The following is a 9649-nucleotide window of genomic DNA, read 5'->3' as shown; positions in this document are numbered from 1 at the left end:
TAAGAAAGTAGTAGAGGCAGAGAAAGGCAGAGAGAAGGAGGGAGTAGATAAGTGGAGGCTGGCTATGACCACGTGGAAAGAGGGGGTAAGGGAATGGGGAAAGAGGTAGCACAAGTGTGTATGAGAGAGGAGGAGGGGCCAAGCATCCCCTTTTATAGTGGGCCAGGCCTACCTGACTGTTGCCAGGTAACTGTGGGGTGGAGCATACCTGACTGTTGCTAGGTAACTATGGGGCGGAGCATACCTGGCTGTTGCCAGGTAACTGTGGGGCGGAGCATACCTGACTGTTGCTGGGTAACTATGGGGTGGAGCATACCTGGCTGTTGCCAGGTAACTGTGGGGCGGAGCATACATGGCTGTTGCCAGGTAACTGTGGGGTGGAGCATACCTGGCTGCTGCCAGGAACTGTGGGGTGGAGCTTAGACAGAACGCGAACACCTGCTACCGCTCATGTATCACCTTCAGAGGACAACTTTGCAGAAGTCAGCTCTTTCATTGAACCTGGTTTGGAACTGAAATCTCTTGTTTCTGCCTTTGAGCTGCGTACTCCAGGCTGGCCAGCCAGCTTCTGGCCAGTCCTCCCTCTTTTCCGTCTCCCATCTTGACCCAGGAAGGTTTGGAGTACAGACATGCACCCGGCTTTTATCCACTGAGCCATCTCCTTTACCCTGACTATCTTTCGTTTCTGAGTTATGATGAACATTTCACAGGAATTTTGAGTTTGTCAAACTCTCCTTCAGCCGCTAGTCCAATGGTTCTCAACCTGTGGGTCACGACCCCTTTGGGGTTTAAATGACCTTTGTGCAGGATCTTACATCAGATTATCTTGCATTTAGGATATTTACACTACAATTCACAAGAGTAGCAAAATTACAGTTATGAGGTAGCAGTGAAATAATTTTATGGCTGGGGGTCACAGCAACATGAGGAACTGTATTAAAGGGTCGCAGCATCAGGAAGGTTGAGAACCATTGCTCTAACCTGAGCTCCGCAAAATGAAGCAACACGGGCTAATGACATGGCCAAGACCAGGAGGACAGAAGCAGCCCTGGGATTCTTACAGAGATATAGTAGCCCGATGAACCCAAGGCCTGTCTCTGTCTCTGTCTCTATTTTATAGGTGGGGACATTGTGGAACCAAGGCCACCTAATGCATACAGCACGGGGTCAGATTTCCTATTGTTCCTCAGGCTGGTTCCATCTATTCTTCTGAGATCCAGGAAAAGCCAGACATGTAAGAGCATCAGGAGGGCTGGAGAGATGGCTCAGCAGTTAAGAGCACTGACTGCTGTTTCAGAGGTCCTGAGTTAGTTCAATTCCCAACAACCACATGGTGACTCGCAACCATCTGTAATGGGATCTGATGCTCTCTTCTGGTGTGTCTGAAGATAGCTAAAATATATTTTCATGTAGATATATAAAAAGGGAAAGAAAGAGAGAGAGAGAGAGAGAGAGAGAGAGAGAGAGAGAGAGAAAGATAGGTAGGTAGGTAGGTAGGTAGGTGATGGGCACTTTCGCTGTACATAGTTTCTGGAAAAGAGATTGGCTATAGATATGCTGGTAAACACTCATCCACCACAGCCCTCCGGAGGCTAAGGCAGGAGGCTCATGGGCTAAAGTTCAGCCTGGACTATGACATGATTTCAAAGCCATCTTGGGCTACTTAGTGAGGCCCCATATCAAAAACAAAAACCCACCCCTGCTTGCTGCCTGCTGTGATTTGAACAGCCCTGCTTCTACATCCCTCCATCATGATGAATTCCCATCCTAATGAACTTCCCACCTCATGCTAAGACCAGAAAGATGAAACAATAGTGCCATGGACCAAAACCTCCGGAACTAATAACCCAAGGCAGATCTCTGCAGGGTCCTTTGCAAACGCTGCTGTTCTCTGGCGTATGTCTTTGAACAGGAAGTTGAAATCCAACCCTGGCAACCATGCCTACAATTAAATGGGACTTGATACCATCATAACCCAGGTTTTAGGAAAACAAAGGGGCAGCCCCTGTACACTCCAGCTGACAAGGAAAAGATCGCATCTCACCCGACTGTGGCTGTAACTCTGAAATGAGTTGATTGGGGTTTAGAAAGTCCAATATGCAAAGAAGTTTACACACACAGTGGAAGTAGGAAAGTTGTCCTGTAATCACCTCTCACAACAGCTGCATTGTGGTCACTGCCTGGCATGTGCCCCAAATGTAGGACATTTTTAAACAGTAAGGATACCTCTCAACAAACCCAGAGCCCCGAGGTCTCTGCGAGTAACAGAGTTAGCAGCGAAAGGTAGTTCCATGAATGATGGCTTTCTGAAACTAAAAACACCCCGGACCAAGCAGACGGAGGTACTTTTCTTATCGTAGCTTTAAATTAGATCAAATTTTTAAAAAATAAAAATATGGCAGGGCAGTGGTGGCACATGCCTTTAATCCCAGCACTTGGGAGGCAGAGGCAAGAGGATTTCTGAGTTCGAGTTCAGCCTGGTCTACAGAGTGAGTTCCAGGATAGTCAGGGCCACACAGAGAAACCCTGTCTCGAAAAAAAAACTAATAATAATAATAATAATAATATCTACTATATTCAAGATACTGGGATTGACGAATAATACAACAAAGTTATTTTTCAAACATATATATTAGATGGATTTAAGGTTCACATAAGAAACTCTAATCTAGCTGGACATGGTGGTGCACACCTTAATTCCAGCACTCAGAGAGACAGGTGGCTAGATTTCTAAGAGGCCAGCCTGGTCTATTGTAGTAAATTCTAGAACAGAACAGACAGAGTTACATAGAAAGACAGCAGAGTCTCAAATAAATAAAAAAATGGAGAAAGGAGGGGCTGGAGAGGGAGAGGGAGAGGGAGAGGGAGAGGGAGAGGGAGGGGGAGAGAGAGAGAGAGAGAGAGATTCTGTTCTCTAATTAAAGTTAATACCTCCAGACCTGCAGATGGAAAAGAAAATGTCTCTTGTTCCTTAAACCAGAGTGATAATTGCATAACCATGAAACTCAATTGCATTGATTTGCTTTCTCCAAACAGAGCATTTCTCTAAGGCCCTGCTCTACTGTACTGGTTTCTAATGGATGTTGGTTTCTATGCCCCTCTCCAGCCCCTGCTCCACGGTTACTCTGGTTTGCCTCACAGAGGATGTGGAGCTCTAAAAGCCCGGTTGATCTCATGATTGTACGCAAGGATCCCCCTTTGACGATTTTTTTTTTTAAAGACAGAGTCTCAGTATATGGCTCTAGCTGTCGTCCTGGCTGTCTTGCCGAGCTCACTATGGAGACTAGACTGGCCTCGAATTCACAGAGGTCGACCTGCCTCTGCCTCCTTAGTGCTGGGATTAAAGGCGGGCACCACTGTGAGCTTGGCTTCATGTTGCTCTCATCATTTTAGTTTTCCAAGACGACTTCTGGAAGTGCAGTTTCCCTGGAAACCAGCATGGCAGGTCTAGGGAGTCAGAGTTTCGTAGGATTCTTATTCTGATTCTTTATAGGAGGGCAGATGAAATACACAACTTAAATACACACAGAAAATGAATGTTTGAAATGCGTAGTTCTGAGATTCCTTTTTTATTGATCTCCAATTCATATCTACTATATCTTGTGCTAGACAGATAAAACAATTTCCTTCATAAAACTAGAATGATTTCATTATTGCTTTTATAGTCAGGTCTCTGGTTTTGGGGGATTTTTGTTTGTTTGTTGGTTGGTTGGTTGGTTTTTGTTGTTGTTTGTTTGTTTTGCTTGCTTGCTTGCTTGCAGGCTTGCTTGGGTAGTTTGCTTTAGGTTCATGTATGTAAGTTGTACGGGTGCTTGTGTGAGGGATTGGGTGGGTGAACATGCATGTGATGTGTTCATATGTATGGAGGTCAGAGGCCAACCTCAAAAGTCATTCCTCAGGAGCCATCTGCCTTGGTTTTTTAAGACCACTGGGACCTGGAGGTCACCTATTAGGCTAAACTAGCTATCCCATTAGCTCCAGGCGCTCTGTGACTCTTCAAAGCACTGAGATCACATGCTTGTGCCACCAGGGTGTGATGTTTAGGTACGAGCTTGCACAGAAAGTACTTTATTGGCTGACTCTTTCCCCCATCCTCTACCTTTCTCTTTGGTTATTTGTTTGTTGGTTGGTTGGTCTATGTAGCCCTGGCTGTTATGGAACGCACTATATAGACTAGGCTGCCCTTGAACTCATAAGAGATTCAACGGTCTCTGCTTCCCAAGGACTAGGATTAAAGAGGTGTGCCACAATGACTGGCGGTCTGGAGATATATATATATATATATATATATATATATATATATTTTTTTTAATCAGGGTCTCACGTGGCCCAGGCTGGCCTTGAACTCCTGATCTTGTTGTCTCCAATTCCAACATAGCATGCACCATCATACCTGGGCCAATTTGCTCTTTTGGATAAATTGTTGCTCTCTATGAATTGAAATTTTATATTGTTTTATTTTAATTTGGTTGAGAGTCTCATGTATCCCAAATTAGCCTTGAACTGGCAATGTAGCTAAGGATGGCATTACACTTGTGACTCTCCTGCTTTGCTCTCCTGGTTCTGGGACTTCAGGTGTGTAGCACCAAATCCATTTTAAATAGTATTCGGGACTGAACCCATGACTTCATGCATGCTATTCAGGCAGGTATTCTATTAAGTAAACTACGTGTGCATGCTTGGGTATGTATGTGGACCACATGGTGGGCCATATACAGAAAGCAGAAGGCGGCATCGGACCCCCGGAACTGGAATTATAGATGATTTTAAACCATCATGAAGGTGCTGATAATCGAACCCAGCCAGGTCTTCTGCCAGAGCAACAAATGCTCTTAAGTGCTGAGCCATCTCTCTAGCACATACGTGGAGGTCACTGGGCTTGGCGAATCATCTAACTGCCTCTCTAATATATAGTGGGTTTTGTTTTCTTTTAGGAGGCAGGGTCTCTCTCTCTCTCTCTCTCTCTCTCTCTCTCTCTCTCTCTGTCTCGTGTCTTAGCTGTTCTGGAACTCACTATGTAAACCAGGCTGGCCTGAAACACACAGCGAGTCACCTGTCTCTACCTCCTAAATGCTGGGGTTAAAGGTGTACTGGCATGGTGGTTTTACCCATGCTAAAGAAACACAAAGTCAAGTTTGAGTGCTTCAGGCAAGAGAAGAAAGGTTGCTTTTTTTTTTTTTTCTTTTTTTGCATAGTCTAGAAGTCTTTGCTACTAGTTTCATAACATCTGATGCCCCAGATAGGATAGGTGTCAAAGAGGAAAGGGGGAGCTAATTGAGCACAAGTTCACATTCATGTGACTTTCCCACGTCGATGCCAGAAAAAAAAAAAAAAAAGCCAACGCATAAGTACAAAATAGCTTTTGGAAAAAAAAAAAAAAAACCCATGACTAAGCAAAACTGGCAATGCCAGGCTAGTTCTTCTTTTTGTAAAGGACTTGAAACTTGCTAACTTACTAGGAGTGCGTTTCTCATGCCTGGGGACCATTTTCACATCCCTCCTTCGCCAGCTTGGTATTTCCTTCCCTATTACTTAAAAGTTTTCTAGATATTCTGAAAGGGGAAACGTTGATGAAGATAGATGCAGGTGACTTAAACATTTCTCAAAGGGTAAGGACAGGAATTTCTTCGTTGGATTTGCTTTGCAGAGAGCAAGGAACTTTGATTATTTACTTAATTTTGTTAATCATGGGGGGTGAAAGTGTTAAATCTGTATTAAAAGTAAATATGAGCTTAATGTTTGTTCAAGTGAATGAATTATCTTTAAGGTTCCTTCATTTTTATTTTATGTGTGTGTGTGTTGCTTGCATGTATATAATGTATATATGCATGTGCTCTCTACCACCCCTGAAGCCAGAAGAAGACATTCGAGCACCTGCAATTGGATTTACAGGTGGTTGTGAAACACCATGTGGGTGCTGGGAACCGAACCTGGGTCCTCACCCAGACCTACCTCTACAGAAGACCAGATGAAACAACTAGCCTCATGGGACTGAACAACTATGAGATTCCATCAATATAGAGAGACATTCCATAAGTTCTGTGACTCTAGAGAATCCTGACTAATCAATCTATCTATCTATCTATCTATCTATCTATCTATCTATCTATCTATCTATCTATCTCATTGGACAGTCTCACTATGGTCTAAAACTTGCTATATAGCCAGATAGTGAATGCCTGTCAGGTGCTGAGATTACAGCCTATACCACCATGACAAAAAAAGATTCAAACACTGTGTTTTAAAAATGTGATGTGGTCCCCAGGGTCTGGACTGTAGCTCAGTAGGAGACCACGTGCCTAGGGTAGGTAAGGTGTCCACTCCTGACACCGCCAAATAAAACACTCCTGGAGAAAGACAATTGTTTGTTTGTTTGTTTGTTTGTTTGTTTTAATCTGGATCTCTCTTGTCCAGGCTAGCCTTGAAAGTAGACATCAACCTGCCCCTGCTCCAGGCCCTGTCCCAGACCCTATCCCTGCCCCTGCCCCTGCCCCTGCCCCTGCCCCAGGCCCTGCCCCAGGCCCTGCCCCAGGCCCTGCCCCTGCCCCTGCCCCTGCCCCTGCCCCTGCCCCTGCCCCTGCCCCTGCCCCTGCCCCTGCCTTCTGAGTATGTAATTAAAGGTGTGCACCACCACAAAGAAAGACAGTTTTGAGTCTTGTGTGTTGTTCGTTTGTTACTCAAAGTTGAAGAGTTTGTGTGCCATGCCAAAATTAAGAGCTAGACAACTTGCTTTTGTGGGAGGTGATAGCAGATTAGGACACCTTGTCTCATTGCTCCACTCTATGGAACAGCTATGGTGTTGTTCTGAAGCCTCATGTGGTAGCATCAGTGCTGGCCCGAGCATCTTCTCCTTGCCTGGAGGCTGACAGATCATCCACATGGGCTTTGCTCGGGTGTTGGCAGAAGATGAATCCAGAGGTGCTACTCAGCACTGTCACTGCATTGCTACCTTTTCTTCAGTCTCCCCCCTATGGCAGCTGCTTGCAATGAGATAAATCTCCCTGAACCAATACAAAGTGTTTGCTTAAATATATTGTAAAGAATAAGAATCAAAACAGTATAGACATTGGGCTCTCATTTATAGTAAAGGAAATACCTACCTGTGAGCATGTTCATAAAATATACCTGAATGGATTCATTTGATTATTAGCAGGAATTAACTCTGAGATGGTGACCTAGCAAAGAAGTCAAAGAAGGACAAGCCCTCATTCTGAGGGTGTTGTTGTTGGAGTGGTTAAGTCACACATTCAAAATAAATAAATAAATAAATAAATAAATAAATTTTATCTCAATTTTTTCTTTATTGTTACATTGTGTGTGTTAGAGTGCATTGTGTCTGTGTATGTGCAGGTGCTGTGTTGTGCATGTGTGCATGCATGTTAATGTGTGTGTATGTGCATCTATGTGGGTGTACCACCTGCCCATATGAGGTCAGAGGACAACTTTTTTTTTTTTTTTTTTTTTGGTTTTTCGAGACAGGGTTTCTTTGTGTCGCCCTGGCTGTCCTGGACTCACTGTGTAGACCAGGCTGGCCTTGAACTCAGAAATCTGCCTGCCTTTGCCTCCCAAGTACTGGGATTACCGGCATGAGCCACCACTCCCCAGTGGTAGAGGACAACTTTTGGGAGGTGGGTTTCTCCTTCTATTTATGGTTTCCAACAATCTTTCTAGGCGATCAGGTTGCTAGGTACTCATTGACTTTAAATTTAGAAGAAAAGAGATAGTCACCCCATCTCTGTTATGTGCTAAGGTTTCTCACTAATCTATCCTATCTATTTATCTATCAAAGGTTTCAGTTCTGCAACATTAGCCACTTAGATGAGTCTACAGTCAAACCACCCTCAACACGCCTGATCTCCACTGGTCTCAGAAGCTAAATCGGGGTCAGGCCTGCTTGATGTTTAGATGCAACAGCACTTGGGAAGACCTGGTGCTGTAGTGAAAACCATAAAATAAAGAACCGACTTGCGGGGCATGGTGGCACATGCCTTTAACCCCAGCACTTGGGAGGCAGAGGCAGGTGGATTTCTGAGTTCGAGGCCAGCCTGGTCTACAGAGTGAATTCCAGGACAGCCAGGACTACACAGAGAAACCCTGTCTCGAAAAACCAAAAAAAAAAAAAAAAAAAAAAAAAACCAATTAACCCCCCCCCAAAAAAACCAAAAAACCAAATCCCCCCCCCCCAAAAAAAAGAAAAAGAAAAAGAACCAACTTAAATGAATATTGTTAGGCTTAAAAAGTAAGCCTGGCCAGGTGTGGTGGTGAATGCCTTTAATCTCAACACTGAAGAGGCAGAGCAATTGAGGATCTCTGTGGATTTGAGGCCAGCCTGGTCTAGAGAGTGAGTTCTAGGACAGCAGGGCTACACAGAGAGACCTCAATCTTAAGAGAAAAAAAAAAATGAATACAAAGAAACAAAAAGAGTAAGTGATGGTTGCCTATAAGAGTCAGAATGAGGCAGATCAGAAACGACAACTTTTGTTGTTGTTGTTGTTGTTGTTTTTTGTCTTTAGTTTTGGTTTTTGAGACAGGTTTTTGCCACCACGCCCAGCTGCTTTACAACTTTAATTGGCTGCTGGGTGTGCTCTGGATTGAGTGGTGGTGACCTTTGGTAACGAAATGGACTTTTTCTGTACGGGGGCAAGATGGCTTAGCAGTTATGTTTCCTCCGTGTTTCATGGTGTGGTCTCTGCCACCTAGCAGCCAGAATTTTGTGCCATGCCTCCCTCTGAACAACAGCTCAAGTCTGAAGTCTCTAACCAAGTTTCTCAATCTTCAGATTTTCCAACCTCTTTTTTTTTTTTTTTAATCATATCCTTCTAGTGAACATAAGACATTTACACTCTATTATCAGGGGAAAGCAGTGCTAAATGATGCCAAGTGGTGGGTTTCTAAAGAAAGATAAATAACATAGGGTTCCAGGAAAAGACTCTCAGCCCCAAGTCTGAGCTTTCAAATTCTACCCCCCAGAGAGCCAAACAAAGGGTCGCCATCTGTCTCCTTAGTCAGTGCAGTTTGCTTACTCATGGCTCGTGATGTTCCTCTGAGAACAATGAGTCAGCAAACTTGCAGAGCTTTAGCAAGAGTGCAGGAGGAGGCTGCCTGAGAACATCAGATTTAAGTGAGCAATATGGAAAGGAGTCACGTGACGTTATTCACTAGCCATTTGCTCAAGTAGGGGGTTTCCCACTCTAAAAAGTACGTGCACAGATAAAGAGAAAAAGAGAACTAAAATAATTAAGATATTTGAGCTAGAAGATACCTTGGTATCTTCAAATACACACCTTTTTTTTTTTTGAGGAAAATGTACATCTGCCTGTTATTTTCTGATGAAGCCCCGTCTACACCACCAAGCCATTGCTTTCCTGACTTCAGGAGCCTTGCCTGGTCTTGCTTGCTACTTACTAGAATAGCATCGAGCACGCAGCCAGTGAATAGTGAACATAGTATGCTATCAACAGAGAGTAAGTAAACACAGAGTCAACACCATATGAATAACTAACAACTGTGTTCCCCACATGTTAGACAGACAGGCTTTAATCAACCAAGGACATGTTAAATTCTACTGCAAGTATAGAGCTCTGAGAGGAAAGGCTTCCCAGTGGAGACTTCCCTAAAGGAAAGGTTACAGCTCTCTGCAGGGGAAGGT

This window comes from Mus musculus, chromosome 10 (genome assembly GCF_000001635.26).
Source record: "Mus musculus strain C57BL/6J chromosome 10, GRCm38.p6 C57BL/6J".
NCBI lineage: Eukaryota > Metazoa > Chordata > Mammalia > Rodentia > Muridae > Mus > Mus musculus.
This window is presented reverse-complemented; position numbering follows the sequence as displayed.